This window comes from Danio rerio, chromosome 7 (assembly GCF_052040795.2).
Source record: "Danio rerio strain M-AB ecotype USA chromosome 7, GRCz13ab, whole genome shotgun sequence".
Taxonomy (NCBI): domain Eukaryota; kingdom Metazoa; phylum Chordata; class Actinopteri; order Cypriniformes; family Danionidae; genus Danio; species Danio rerio.
The window spans coordinates 37,560,814-37,577,513 of NC_141027.1; the positions used below are offsets into that span (position 1 = coordinate 37,560,814).

Here is a 16,700-nt window from a genome sequence, read left to right on the forward strand (position 1 = left end):
TACAATCCGTTTGATAAAATAAAAAAAACTTTTCTGGTGTTATTAAGACTTTTAGAAAAAGGAGAAAAAAATGTGTGAGACTGATGATGGCAGCCAGAGGAGAGAATAACATCAAGTTTACTCTCAGCCACAGGGACTCTGCATTAGAAACACCTCACATAATCAGTTTTTCGTTTTTTTTTTGTAATTTGACTCAAAGATGATGTAATACATACATAGATGCATATAAATATCTAAATATTAAACTTTCAAGCAATTAAGATTATTATGGCGATTGAACAGGTCATAACATTTTTGTAAAAAGGGGTCATTATATTATTACCACTTTGAATTTTTTTTTCCAAAATATGATAATTATGAATGTTAATTTTGTTTAAAATGTTTCCGACATTTATCAAAAATATATAGATTAATAAAAAAGTGTGCTCATTTAATAATTAATTAGAGCTATGTTAACAAAATCTTACTATAAGTTGTTGTCCATGCTTGCACATGACACAATATGTACCCACTAGAATACACTCATACCCAAGTAACAATCATCAACTCTTACTCCCTGGAGCCTCTCCCAGAGTTAGCCCCCAGAGGCTGATATCTGGCCCTAGCACAGTGCACCGTGGCCAGGCTTGGCTCTTAACGCCACTCCCTGGCTGCAGCGGCTGTTGGTCTGCGGACGCCAGCGCAGCGGCAGCAGCCAGCCGGGCCCGTGTGATCCCAGTAATTGATGCCTTGCTCTGGGGATATATTTAATCACTACTACAAGCCTCTCTGAGGAAGAAATGGCCTTGTAAAGACTCGCTGACTATGCCGAACCAAAGCGCAGGAATCAAAACTATGAAAAAGGGTGGAGGTACGAGCTACACCTTCCTACTACAAGTACATTCTGCCACACACTAACCCAAACAACTGTTCAAACACACACACAAAGCGTATTCAGGCCAAAAAATCTGATTCCAGCTGCCCTAAAGCGGCCAGTTTTAGAGGCCTGTAATTATTAGCGCTTCAGATGTGGCTGGGTCGAGAAAAGCAGTAAATGAAGAGGAGAGGGGGTGCCAGCCCTAAAGCTGTGAGAAAACTCAAAACAAATGATCAAGCCCTCCTCGGCTCTCCTTCACCCCCCACACACTACATGTGGAAACATGTGCGTGTGGAAGCGTGTGTGAATAATATGAGGGGCGACTGGCGGTCCTGGTCATTTCTGGGCGGGTGAATCGACGCATCACAAACCGCTTCTCTCATCCCGGATGTGAATTGGCAGCCGTCTAAAGGAAGTGAGGACAGGTGCATTTGGACGTTACAGACACTGACACAGAGATAATTAGAAGAAGCTGTGAGCATATTTCTACACATTGGACAGTGATGTATTCAAGTTTGAAGGTCAAATTATGTCTATTATCTGTCTGCGTGTGTGAGAGAGGAAGAGTTTATGAGTGTGTGTCCAGATGACAGTACCTGGTCTGACACTACTATGTGTGTCTGTTGTTCACTGTCTGGCCTGCCCTGTCTGTAATCAAGTCTTTTAATGGTTCCAGCCAGTAATTGCACTGTATAGCCCCAAGATAGCAATCAAAGGACTCAAAGATGCTGGATTCCTCTCTCTCTCTCTCTTTCTTTCTTTCCATGTCTATCGTTCTGTCTCTCAATTTTCGACTTATTTAGTATTTTTTTTTTTGCAGACCATGTAACAAAAGCATCTTGGCATCTGTTTCTTAGTGTTTGAAGGGGGGGAAATCAATTCAAACTGAGCTAATGGCAAAATGGATATTTCTTTGAAGACCGGCCGGGCCCCCGACCCCTCCCTCTCATCTTCTGAGCATTGTTTTCCTCTTATCTTTTCCCCATTACTAGCCCACACTAATGGCCCTTTTAAGTCTGCGGCCATCTGCATTTGCTAAAAAATTATGCCCTCTTCATCTTGAGTTAAACACAGTCACTTTAAGGTTAAGTCTTGGTCTTGGTTTTGCAGCGTGCTTTGTAAATGGTTTGTATTCATATCAGAGTCCATTCTAACAAGTAACAGTATAAGCGGGTCAAAGTATAAAGTCGCACACAGAAAAAGAAGAGAAAAAACATCTGCCAAAATTATTGTGGCACTATGTTTGTTTTCAAAAGATTTTGAGGGGGGACAAATTCTTATTCACACCCAAAATATATCCGTTTAGGAAATTCATATAAGTGTATATATGTACACTTAACACACACATTATACATACAGTTGAAGTCAGAATTATGAATTATTAGCCCCCTGAATCATTTATCCCCCTGTTTATTTTTACCCCAATTTCTGTTTAACGGAGAGAAGATTTTATCAACACATTTCTAAACATAATAGTTTTAATAACTCATTTCTAATAACTGATTTATTTTACCTTGGCCATGATGACAGTAAATAATATTTGATCAGAAATTTTTCAAGACACTTCTATACAGCTTAAAGTGACATTTTAAAGGCGTAGCTAGGTTAATTAGGTTAACTAGGCAGGTTAGGATAATTAGGCAAGTCATTGTATAACGATGGTTTGTTCTGTAGACAAAATGGGCTAATAATTTTGACCTCAAATCGATTTCAAAAAATTTAAAACTGCTTTTATTCTTGCCAAAATAAAACAAATAAGATTTTTTCTAGAAGAAAAAATATTATCAGACATACTGTGAAAATGTCCTTGCTCTGTTAAACATCATTTGGGAAATATTTTAAAAAGAAAAGTGGGGCTAATAATTCTGACTTCAACTGTATGAGCAGATGCCTATATGTACACACATTACACAGACATTAGGGTTGGGCGATTAATTGAAAAGTAATTGAAATCCTCAATTTCACATGGGATATATGGGTTGCTGGGTCACGGACATAACTGAGGGCGCGGGTGTTGAGGGAGGTGTCGTGGACGCCGTCCTCTCTATTCTGCCGCCCTGGGCGCGGATATATCTGAGGCGGCGGGGGGGGGTGAGGGAGGTGTCGCAGACATAACTGAGGATGTGGGTGTTGAGGGAGGTGTTGCGGACGCCGCCCTCTCTATTCTGCCGCCCTAGGCGGTCGCCTAGATCGCCTCTATGGACGCGCCGGCCCTGGATATATTATGTCAAAGTAGCTTTACAGTACACAGATAAATAAAGAAGAAAATAAAAAAGCCATAACATTTAAATTGTGAAACATTTTAGCATATCTAGCAAGCATGGTGTGTAGTTCTGGTTTAATTGAAACAGACAGCAAGTCAAATATATGTCATTTTGTCATCAAAAAATTTTACTAATATTGTTTTGACTGGCTGAATTGGTTATAATAGCTTCATCTGATCAAAATATTTATAACACTAACTCTGTAATCACTGACTGTAAACAGAAGTAGATAGAGGAGGACACCACATGCTTCGTCCAATTTCACTTCTTCTCTTCCTCATGTCAAGGCACTGGCAAACTGGTTTATTAAAAGGAATCAAAAAAGTTTCATTTTTCCTTTCCTACTTAGAAAAGTACTCCAGGTCCAGCACATATCTGAAACCATTCCTACAGTTACAGCTATAAGGGGTTATATTAAAAAGTGCATTCACTGATACTTAAGGAATGCAAAATGCAGTAAATTCTCCCTGTTTGTTTATTTGTACTTTTTTGAGCTGAACTTTTAATGGAAACATACTGTATACATTTTTTAAACATTTTATTGTATTGCATCGTGTATCCTTCCATTTTTATCCTTTATAATAGTTGTACATGAGTCCCACAGTTGTCCTCTGTCTAAAAAAATGAATCTCAATATCATACAATCACTGCTGGAAAGAATTCAAATATGCAAGAGATGCTGGAAAACCAAGGAATGTGCCGGACCTGGAGGACAGTGGCCAGTTTCACTGCTCAGGACAAATAAGGGTCACATGAACCGAAAAGACAGAAGTGTGGAAAAAATGAATCAAGAGTATGAAAACCTTTGATTTCAAGTAAAAATAATAATAATAATAATAATTAATAAAAATATTTAGCTATAACTTTGTCTTTTGGACTTAATGTAATTTGAAATAGCTTGTTCTGTGTTCTTGTAAGTAAAAAAAAAAGTTTTATGATTTAAATCATTTCACTATTTTGTTGTTATACATGGTGTGTGGAAAGAAACATATGTGCTGTAGGCATAAGTTTATATAAATATAAAAATCTTTCACTCACTCACTCACTAACTTTCTTTTGGCTTAGTCCCTGATTTATCATATGTTTCCACAGAAGAATGAACCAACAATTCTTACTCCTAATGTAATATGTATCTTACAAAACATTAATTTATACAGTTAATTCATTACTTTTAAGGCTTTGTGTATGTGATGTTTGTTTTTTCTAGTTGCATCAGAGTGACTTTAGTGACCATCTTCAGATATTTTAGAACAGCCAGATGCTTAGGAGAAGCAGAGAGGAAGCGAGAAGGAATCAGTGTTTGTTGAATTTTTGAGGATTGTTTTGAAGTGTGCGAGTGCAGGCTGATCCAGAGTGTGTGTGTCTGAGTGCTTGTGTGTGTGTGTGTATTTGTCCATTACAGCGCAGCTGGTCGCTCTCTTCTTTTGCCCTGAACAGAATAATCACCACAGTCAGGTTAACACGACCCATGGAAAATGAAACACAGTGCAAATGAGAACACTTGTACTCTTTGCAGTGCTCTCGTCTCATCTCATCTCTTTTCCTAAGAGTTTCACTTTGGTAGATTGAGGGGTAGAGGGGAAGTGGGGGCATTGGGGAATATCTGAATCAGAAGCCTACATCAGAAAACATACAGCAAAAATCTGACATGTTTAACCACTATTCACATCGTCACAGCATCGTGTATTAGCATTTTTATATTATAGAATTTTTAAGCTTAAATTCATACCTAATATGTCCCGAGAAGGTTTCAAATGTCTTGTTTTTCCTATATAAACAAATATAGTAGAAACTTGAATGCTGTTGTTTTAGTGTCAGCACATGAAGTTACTGTGAAGTTACTGTGAAGAGAGATTAATTTTAGTTAGTGAAAATTGTATGCTCAAATAAGGGTAGAAAACGCCCAAACAGAGTATCCCATATTGTACTTGAACATACCCCTTTCCACAAGAAAGTACAAAATCAGGTTTGATCTTTTTCTCACCCCAGTGAAATATTTTGTCTGTTATGATTTTAGATTAAAAACATTGTTTGCAGTAACAAAAACATTTAAATACCATTTCAAATAGATTTTAAATAAGTTGAATTTTATTATTTTAAAAGCAGTAAATATTAATAAAAATATATGAAATCAAATTATTCATTATTTAATATATGAAACACGAAACTTGTTCATACACCTGGCACATTCTGACTTTTTATTTTGCTAAAATATTACTTTATTTATATTACTTTATTTATTTAATTACTTTATTTTATTTTTTTAATAATTTCTTTATTTACCAGAAATGACACATGCATCTCATAAAAAGATAATAAGATGATGTACAAGAGACACCATTGTGGGGGAAAAACTCAGCTTCTTCATTTACAAAAAACAAAAACTTTGTCAAAATTTTCCAAGGGCATTAAAGATTTCAGGCTTGGCTATATATATATATATATATATATATATATATATATATATATATATATATATATATATATATATATATATATATATATATATATATATATATATATATATATATATATATACATACTTTAAGCTTTCACAGTATGTCTGATAATATTTTTTGTTCTGAAGAAATTATTATTTGTTTTATTTTGGCTAGAATAAAAGCAGTTTTTTATTTTTTAAACACAAATTTAAGGACAAAGTTATTTGCCCTTTTAAGCTGTATATTTTTTCGATTGTCAGAATTGTTATACCATTCTTATAAAATAACTCGCCTAATTACCCTAACCTGTCTAGTTAACCTAATAAACCTAGTTAAGCCTTTAAATGTCACTTTAAGCTGTATAGAAGTGTTTTGAAAAATATCTAGTCAAATATTATTCAGTCATTATGGCAAAGATAAAATAAATCAGTTATTAGAAATAAGTTATTAAAATAATTATTAAGTTATCTCAGTTAAACAGAAATTGGGTAAAAAAAATAAACAGGGGGGCTAATACTTCTGAATTCAACTATATTTATAATGCAGTAACACGGTTAAATTCAAACAAACATGCTGTAGTAAATGTTACAATGTAGTGTTCTTTTGAATAAAATAAAATGCTTTTTTTCTTGAATGAGTAATACACATGATTTATTTTATCTCATTTTTGGCCTGTCTAGGGGTTACAGACACCACAAATAGTCCACCTGTATCTTCTCCTCTTTTATTCTTAAGAAAAACTTCATATCTTTTTAACATAATCTCTCTGTTTCCAAGTTTCCTCTTGAATTTATGCTGACAGGGGTTGAAAGTTGTAATAATATTTTGGTATTTCACAGAAGGGCTTGTGATGAATGCATAGGAGAGCTCAGGCATTGAGATTCTGAGCATGATACTGGCACCAAACAACTTTATATGGCCAAGAGCCATTCACAACGGATGGAGAGGAATATTCAGGGGGAGTAAAGAAGAGGATCTAAAGGACAAGGGCTTTATTTAAACAGGGATTTTTTTTTTTTTTTGTATTTAACATTCAAAAGAGACAGATCAGAAAAACAACATCATCAACAACAAACACAAAAGAAAGGATTGTGGAAGCGCAGTGTGGATTCATTTTTGATAAGCACACAAAAAGTTGCCATTTTTATTTTCAGTACAAGTATCTACACATTCATAAATAATGACACACTTGGAAATTAAAATGACAAAAGATGTGAAACTTGCTTAAAATAGATTATGGGCAGAAAAATACAATTCATTCAAAAGGAAAAGGTTTTTGTTCAGTCAATCTAGGGTCTTTTAAAATAAATCTGTGATGATCTGTGACTACAAAAATATAAGACTTTTTTTTCGCACTGTTTAAATTAAAAACCAGAGATTTTTTTTTCCTCTGAAGGCATTGTGACATCTATTGATGATTATAAATTAGTCTAAAACACAGCACTTTTTTAAATAAAGGGGAAAAGGCCCCTAGTGTCGAGATTTTTATTTAAAAATGTGTAAGAAATGTCATCATTAGTTGACAGAACCAAACAGAAATGACATTTTCATCACTTTACGGTGTGTTTAAATCCTGTCCCACTCCTCGGCCCTCTATAATAATTACTCCACACATGTATGCTTTTTAAAATCTCAGTCTTTCTCTTCCTCTCTGTCTCTCATTTTTTCCCAGTGCCTCGAAGGCTGTATGTGCTGGTTCCTGTCGGTGTAAGGCATGCAGACTCCTATTGCTAAATTGTATAGTGTCATTTCCAGCAGGGCTTATGATTAGAGGAAAGAGGGTCTTTGTGCGTCAGATAACATCAGCCAGGAGAGACGGAGGTGAGACCCCTGCCTGAAGGGGCTGCTTGTGTGTGTGTGTGTGTGTGTGTGTGTGTGTGTGTGTGTGTGTGTGTGTGTGTGTGTGTGTGTGTGTGTGTGTGTGTGTGTGTGTGTGTGTGTGTGTGTGTGTGTGTGTGTGTGTGTGTGTGTGTGTGTGTGTGTGTGTGTGTGTGTGTGTGTGTGTGTGTGTGTGTGTGTGTGTGTGTGTGTGTGTGTGTGTGTGTGTGTGTGTGTGTGTGTGTGTGTGTGTGTGTGTGTGAGAGAGAGAGTCAGGTCTTAACATTGACCTTTTTTGCTCACTAGCCTATGTGGTTCGTGGTTACAAGTAAAAAACAAGTTTTTTTTTTTTTTAATGAAATTAAAAATATAAGACGGCAAGTGAAATATTATTCAGTCCTTGTTAATGTTCCACAAACTACAGGATGGAGTGATTTTTATTTGTATGTGTTGTTTGATTTACAGATATAGTCACTTTAAAGGGTTTGTTCTCTTCCAGAAGGGCCTGATTATTTACTCACTCTCTTGTAATCTGATATGTTAATTTCCTTTTTTCAGTCAAAAAGAAATTGTATGGTGCTTTCAGGTTCGACCTTCAAAAAATAAAGTTTAAATGTGGCTCTACACAATTCCCAACAGGAAATAATTGTCTTTATTGAAACAATTGGTCATTTCTTTTGAAAATATTTGAAATTTTCTTTTAGTAATCATTCGTTCATTTTCCTTCGGCTTAGTTCCTTTATTCATCAGGGGTCACCACATCAGATTATCAAGCATATGTTTCACACAACAGATGCCCTTCACGCTGCAACCCATCACTGGGAAACACCTTTACACTCTCACATATACACACATACACTATGGCCAATTTAGTTTATTCAATTGACCTATAGCGCATGTCTTTGGACTGTGGGGGAAACTGGAGTACCCGGAGGAAACCCACGCAAACACGGGGAGAACAGGTAAACTCCACACAGAAATGACAACTGACCCAGCCAGGACCTGAAGCAGCGACCTTCTTGCTTTGAAGCGACAGTGCTAGCCACTGTGTCACCCCTCTTTTATTAATAATATTTAAATGACAAGAGCTCATCCTGCAAGAGCTTTGGGTTCCAAAACCTTTTATGAAGAAAAATCCTGTTTTTCTCACAACTCCTTATTTCTTTTTGACTGAATAAATAAAAAAATAACATTTAGAATCTTGGATGACAGGGAGGTGAGGGGGTTTAACCCTGTATTTAACCCATGATTAATTGAAATTAAATCGTGATCATGATTCAGAAAAGGCTGTGATTATTTGAAGTTGAAGTCAGAGTTATTAGAAGATGTTTTCAACACATTTTTAAACATAATAGTTTTAATAACTCATTTCTAATAACAGATTTATTTTATCTTTGTCGTGATGACAGTAAATAATATTTTACTATATATTTTTCAAGACACTTCTATACAGCTTAAAGTGACATTAAAAGGCTTAACTAGGTTCATTAGGTTAACTAGGCAGGTTAGGATAATTAGGCAAGTTATTGTATAATGAGGGTTTGTTCGAAAAATATAAACATTTTAAAACTGCTTTTATTCTAGCCCAAATTAAACAAATAAGACTTTTTGCAGAAAAAAAAAAAATTGTCAGGCATACTGTGAAAATGTCCTTGCTCTGTTAAACATCATTTGGGAAATATTTAAAAAAGAAAAAAAATATTCGAAGGGGGTAATAATTCTGACTGAATTGTGTGTGTGTGTGTGTGTGTGTGTGTGTGTGTGTGTGTGTGTGTGTGTGTGTGTGTGCGTGTGTGTGTGTGTGTGTGTGTGTGTGTGTGTGTGTGTGTGTGTGTGTGTGTGTGTGTGTGTGTGTGTGTGTGTGTGTGTGTGTGTGTGTGTGTGTGTGTGTGTGTGTGTTGTGTTTGTTTGTTTGTGTGTGTGTGTGTGTTCGTGTGTGTGTGTGTGTGTGTGTGTGTGTGTTCGTGTGTGTGTGTGTGTATATATATATATATATATATATATATATATATATATACAATCTGCTAAAATGGATTACACAGCTCATCCTGATTTTGCAGTTAGATGAATATCTGCGTCAACATTTTTTATTTTTTTATTTTTTTGATACTGGAAAATCATTAGTCCAAAAGTATAATCCAAACTTTATTCCTATGCCTAAAATTAATCAATATTTAACCAATAGAGCCATTACCATTTAACTAATAAAGTTAGAGTAAAATGGTATTTGAATAACAAGGATAAAGAATACCCTAAACATAATTTTAATGCAAAACTTAACATAACTGTAAACTCATAATGTACGTAATGTATGTGTGCGTGTGTGAATCTTAAAGCCAAGTAGCAAGTATCTGCTTTCATTTTGTACATCCCACTGATAAGATCAGAGAGAGAGGGGCTGTTGCGGTAGTAAATGTTTTACCTGTGTGGTTTGGAACAGAGCAGGATCTGCAGACGATATCTGCGATTTACAGGTTTACGTGCTGATAAACGACACAAAAGGCCATGGGCATGGGTGATTTTAGCCACATATCAGACACATACACACACACTTGCGCTCAGATCAGTGCTTTCAATACGCCGCCATCAATTAGCAGAGGAGTGTGATAGTGTGATTGTGTGTGGGTTCGGGAGGGGGTTTATTAGGGACAATGAGAAGGACGTGGAGGAGGGTGGTGGAGAGATAAGTTTGTAGGGTATTGTCTCATGACAGAGACCTGGATAAATGCCTTGTCTTTCGGTTAATGGAATGAAAGGCAGAATTATTCATTTGTTTCTCATATGTATAGCCAAGACAGCTGGAGAACAATGGAATACAAGGCCCCTTTCTGCACCGCTGCCAAGCTACTGTACAGCGCCGCTAAATACAGCTCAATCAATCGCTGCATGACAGATAAGCCTCCATGCAACAGCACTCAGAGCACATGAATATGAATGCATGTTCTTTTTTCTATATAGTTTTATTAAAACATTTTATTTAAAAAATGTCAAAATATATGTTATAAAATTGTATAAATGTTAACGACACAACTGTTTTCAACATTTATAGTAAAGCTTTTTTTTTTTTAGAGCAAATCAGCATATAAAAATTATTTTTAAAAGCTATAGGCCAGGAAAATAATATTTGTTAATATTACTGTGGATGTGTGTTTCTCTCTGCCTATCTGTCTGACTATCTGTCTGTCCGTCCGTCCGTGCGTCACCATGAAATTATTGTTTAATTATTTATTTGTTTGTTAATTATTTAATTTATTGTCTGTCTATCTGCCTGTCTGTGTACTGTATGTGTGTCTATCTATTAAAAGAGTATGGTATAATGAAAATAAATCATAATTTAGTTGTTTGTTTATTATTTAATTAATTGTCTGTCTATTAAAAAGAGTATGATGTAATGAACTGTCTGTTTATATATCTGTTTATGCAGTGGTGTAAAGTAACAAATTACAAATACTCAAATGACTGTAATTGAGTAGATTTTTCTTAGAAATTGTAATTTACTAAGTAATTTTTTTAATGTGCTCTTTTACTTTCCCTTGAGTACATTTTTAGTGCTGTATCTGTACTTTTACTCCACTTCTTCTCTTCGATATGCAGTGACTGCATATTGATTTCCTATGTCTATGGGGATTAAAGAAATCAGTCCTGTGATTCATAGAACACATAGAAAGTTAATCGCAACATATTGAACTACCTCAAGACATGGGCGATTTATAAATGAGGCAAACTGTTTTGAAACATTAAAAGTGTACAAGATGTCCAAAATCTTTACACGCATTGACCCAGAGACTACATGTGATGATGAGAAGTGTACTGTATGATGACAGGAATGGCCTTAAAGTATAACTAAATGCACTACAGAATGTTATGTTTACACACACACACACACACACACACACAAATTACATGTAAACGTTTAATCTTTTTACAGCGCAATACTCACTACTCACTACTCCTGAATGCTTTTAAAAGAGCTAATTTTTAGTCCTACTTTGAGTAACATTTACAACAGATACTTTTACTCTACTCAAACTACGTTTTTGGACAAGTACTGATACCTTAACTTGAGTATAATTTTTCAGTACTCTTTCCACCACTGTGTCTATGTGTCTAGTATAAAAGAGTTTAATATAATCAAAATAAGTTATAATTTGTTTGTTTATTATTTAATTAATTGTCAGTCTGTTTATCTATTTAAAAAGAGTAAGATGTAATGAGCAAAAATATTTCATAATTTATTTGTTTATTTATTATTTAATTTCTTGTCTATCTATCTGTCTATATGTCTGTATGTATGTCTGTGCTAAAGGAATATAATGTTTAAGGCAATTTAATTAAAAATATATATTTCATTTAAAATGAATGAATGAATGAATAAATTAATAAATACATAAATTAATTTGAAAAAGTAATTAATAAATAAACTAATAAATTTGAATTAATGAATTGCCAAATAAATATTTTTAATAAATATTAAATAAATAAATAAATAAATAAATAAATAAATAAATAAATAAATAAATAAATAAATAAATAAATAAATAAATAAATAAATATCCTGTATTAAACCAAGTGACACTGGTTAACAAACAACTCAAAATCTTCTCATCTGGTTTTGTTATCAGTTTCAAATAATCTTCCCTTGAGAATTACAATGAACATCTTTTTAAAAACATCTCTGTTCAACATGTTTACACGAGGGATTAGCAGGCCAAACAGCACAAATATATTTACAGCCACGTCAGGAATTACAATAGGATTTTCTGATCTTTAATGCGTATGTGGAACAGCTACGTATGTTTTCCGCTTTTTTAAGAGGATGAGTTTAATTTAGCTTGGCAATAATTATTTTGAAACAAGCCTGGCTGGGTTCCTAATCTCAGCCCTCAATCTCTACATGCATAGTCAGATTAAATGCACTGCATCTTCCATCTGTTTTTTTTTTCCTCTGCTTTCCCATAAATACACATTTTCTTCAGTAGAAAACAAGAGTCTTTAGATGTAAATTCTGTGAGTGTTTACCAGATCAGGAGCGATTAATCCTGGCACAAACACAGGAGGAGGCACTTTTCTACAGGCACAGGATGGCAACATTCTTAAAGTTTCCAAAGGCATGAACACTTAAATACACTGCTTCGATTAAACACACATACATCGCTCTCATTACAGTGCCATTGACTTTATATGCAATCAGCTTGTATATTACTTGGATGCTTTCAAAAAACCACAGCAGCGAATTAACGGTTCAAATTGACAGAAGGATTAATCAAACGGATGATAAAACGAATGACATCATCGGATGCCCTGACTGATTCAACTAGAATGCTATGCCTGGCAAAACAAACTCTCCCCCTCTCTCTGTTTAGTTTTATGTGTGTTCTTAATTGTTGGTGTCCTTGCAGCTTTGATTGTTCTCTGGGTATTTGTTGTGTCTTTAGGTGGCCACATCAGAGAGCTTCTTTAAAAGCTCTTAAGAGCACTCACCTTTCCACTCACTTACTCACTCACCTGCATTAAACACTGAGGAGGAGCCAAGAGGACAAGAGAGAAATGCTGTTTGCAGGTCACAAAGGTTCAAAAACACACATCGAAATGCTTTTAAACATCACAACTTTTCAGGTGGCTTTTAAAGGCCATAGTAGAACTTCCTGGATGGAACTCATTAAACAAGCTGTTAGCGAAGTAGTAAGCTTAAGATTATTCAGCAACTTTTTCCTAACAGCATATGTTTTGTTTAAATAGCAAAAAACTAATTATAATAAATAAATTTTAGAGATGTTCTCCACGTTCACGTGGGTTTCCTCCGGGTGCTCCAATTTCCCCCACAATCCAAAGACATGCGCTATAGGTAAATTGAATAAACTAACTTGGCTCTAAGTGTGTAAATGTGAGGGTGTATGGGTGCTTCCCAGTACTGTGTTGCGGCTGGACGGGGATCCACTGTGTAAAACATATTCTGGACTATTTTTTGGTTCATTCCGCTCTGGTGACGCCTTATAAAAAAGTGATTAACCGTAAAGAAAATGAATGAATTAATAATTTTAGAGAAAAAAAAAAACATTTGATAAGCATATAACAGCCTCGACCTCATATGAACAACTTGGTCATACGTATACAGCACAGATAAAGATGAAACACATTTAGAAAAACAAATGATATTGCTCAAATGTCATAGAATAGTATCATTTTAATTAAAACTGGAATGCTGTATTATACCATTTACTTACTGCACAGCTGGAATTAATAATGATATGCGCAGTTAAATCTAAGTCATTTGTGAGACGTGATGGTTATATAAATTTAAGGGCTTTATACATATTTAATCAGTGAACAGTGTTTACAGCATTTAGATTGGTCATGGATGCTCTAGCATGCTTGATGTGTGAGAACCAGTGAGGTTAATTCTTGCGTGTCTCGAAAAACTTTTGAGCTTCTTTTTTTAAATCACACGTAGATCAGTCATGGCTGAGTGTTTATGTTCACAAATGTGAGGAAAAATGTCTTATCAGGAATTAGAGTTAAAGCATTTGACTTATTTTAAAGAATTTTTGTTAACATTTTGAGCTTTGGGTGAATAGTCAATGATGCTGCAGATTCTAATGTTGATTACTGCTGAGTAATGGTGACTGACCAGGTTTCGATTTTGGTCTGAACAAATTTGTTAAGGTGTAGTCACATTGACGAAATTAAAATGAAATTTTATTGAATAAAATATCCATTGTCAGTTGTTAAAAATGTAGCATAGCTCATAATGAAGTCCAAAAGAGATTGTCCACCAATAAAAATAAAATCATGAAGTATGATTAAAAACTTTCCTGTGCATAATAAATTGGCACCCCTGCAGAGTGACTGCCTAGTTCACCCAAGCCTAAAAACAGTACCAACAGAAACAGAACCTATAGAATGCTGTTGAAGTTACTGTATTTCTCCAATGATATTCGCAGAGCAAGGATAAACGTGACTGCATCTAAAAAAAAAAATATTTTTTTAAAGGTTCTAGTAAAATTTGTCACGTCACTACTGAACAAATATATAGCCATGGTGCTACTGTGTTGTAATCCACTTTACATCTGAATACGTATTTGGTACAGATTCCCTATAAATGAGTCAAATCATTAACTCTTTTCAAGTGCAGGTGTGTTTGATGTGAAGTCATTGAGATCTGAAGGAGGTGAATTTGGAACAGATGTGTCTTCAGGCTTCATTCAGTACTGATGTTATCAGGAGTTCATTCTACCAATGAGGTGCAAGGATGAAAACGTTTTTTGTCTTGGTAAATGACCAAACACTCTGCTATACTATCAAATTCGGACTTTGTAAATATTTCCAAAATGCTATGATGTAAATTGTGAAGAAATAAGACAAGACAAAATTCCATATTTAGTATTTTGAAATGTGCTCAAAAGAAATTTGGATTCCTCCAGATTTGCTACTTTGTATCTAATAGTTGTTTGCAAAAAACTAAAAACTAAAATGTTTTGTCCCAAAATTAGGAGCTTATGTTTATATGAGATATAAACTGAAGAAGAAGCCTAAATATCTCTTACAAATATGGAATTATTATAATTTTTTATCGTTATTTCTCCTACTTCAGGAAGTTTCTGAATGTTAAACAAAAACTCAAATTTGCTTATATATAATAACATTTATGTTTTGCTGTTTTAAACTAATATTTCACAATCATGCATTTAATATGTATCTTGCAATTATGGGAGATTTTTTTTTCACAGAATGCAATGCAATTTCAATCTCTAAACTCTGAAAATATAAAAGTTTCTTTCACACTTCAGTTTCAATTCAAATCTAAATTGAAAGACAAACAAAATTTAGAGTGGAAAAAAATGTCAGCATTGTGAAATGTTAAAACTGGTCATAATTTTTTTATTACATTTTTGTAAGTATTTGTTCATGAATTGCAACTATTTTAGAACTGCAAGTTCATATGCTTTATCACAATTTTAAGTTTTATGAAGTATCTATGATTACCCATAGAATTTTAAATTAGCATCTCACAGTTGTCGAGTTGTAAACATAGAGTTCCAAGTTGTGAGATATACACTACCTGACGAAAACCTTGTCGTCTATCCAAGTTTTAGGAACAACAATGAATAACTTGACATCTAGTTGATCATTTGGTATCAGAAATGGTGTATATAAAAGGTAAAGGCCTCTAGATTACACTCATTTTACCAAAACATTATATGATCATGCCTTGATATTTAATTATTTAATTAGAACAGTAAGCTCAGACTTTGCTTAGACAAAAGTCTTGTCACTTAACAGAAAAGTCATGGTGCAGTGGAAAAAGAATTAATATTGTGTATGACTCCATGAGCTTGGAGGACTGCATCCATACATCTCTGAAATGACTCAAATAACTTATTAATAAAATCATCTGGAATGGCAAAGAAAGCGTTCTTGCAGGACTCCCAGAGTTCATCAAGATTCTTTTGGATTCATCTTTAATGCCTCCTACTTCATCCTATCCTAGACATGCTTAATAATGTTCATATATGATGACTGGGCTGGCCAATCCTGGAGCACCTTGACCTTCTTTGTTTTTTGGGAAGGGAGGCTGAAGTATGAGAAGAAGCCATATCCTGCTAAAGAATTTGCCCTATCCTGTGGTTTGTAATGTAATGCATGGGCAGCACAAATGTCTTGATACTCTGCAGATCTCTCACACACCCCCATATTGAATGTAACCCCAAACCAGGACGTTTCCTTCACCAAACTTGACTGATTTCTTTGATAATCTTGGGTCCATGCGGGTTCTAATAGGTCTTCTGCAGAATTAATGATGATTGGGATGCAGCTCAACAGATGATTCTTCACAAAAATCTACCTTCTGACCACTTCTCCAAATGATAAATTAGAAGTCAAGTTATTATCTGTTGCTCTTACAACTGGGATCGACGACAAGACTTTTGTCAGGTAGTGTAAAAATCATTTGTGGGAATTAATGTAACTTTAAAAATTCAGAGGAAAAAAACTTATAAGATAAAAAAAACTAAAATGGCTAGAAATGTATAGCAGATGCTGAGGAAACGATTTCATTGTGACCAATAAACACTTTTAATTGTTTATTTAACTGTACATTTAAAGATGACAAAATTCCAGGGTGTATTTTATATTTCCAACATGATGAAATCTAGTGGCTGAGAAGCGGCTTCACAGCAACACGTGTTAAAATGCGTTAACAAAGACTTAACAACTGTCAACAAGAGCTAAAGTGTCTTACTCCTGTCTGACTGACCTCAGCCTGTCTGTCTGTGTGGTTCACAGTCAGTTTTATTTTATCTGTAATGCTAACACTAAACATAA

The 16,700-nt window shown here is 34.5% G+C and overlaps 1 protein-coding gene across 25 annotated transcripts in view; it reads left to right on the plus strand.

The window, feature by feature from the left end:
• Window positions 1-16,700, plus strand: part of sall1a (spalt-like transcription factor 1a) — a 411,399-nt gene that overhangs the window by 359,949 nt on the left and 34,750 nt on the right. For 4 of the 25 annotated variants that reach the window (XM_087259446.1, XM_087259442.1, XM_087259431.1 and 1 more), the window contains one exon: window positions 7,234-7,382. The exons of the other annotated variants lie outside the window; for them this stretch is intronic. The gene's annotated coding sequence lies outside the window, so the exon portion shown is untranslated. The remainder of the gene's footprint in view (window positions 1-7,233; window positions 7,383-16,700) is intronic. 25 annotated transcript variants of the gene reach the window in all.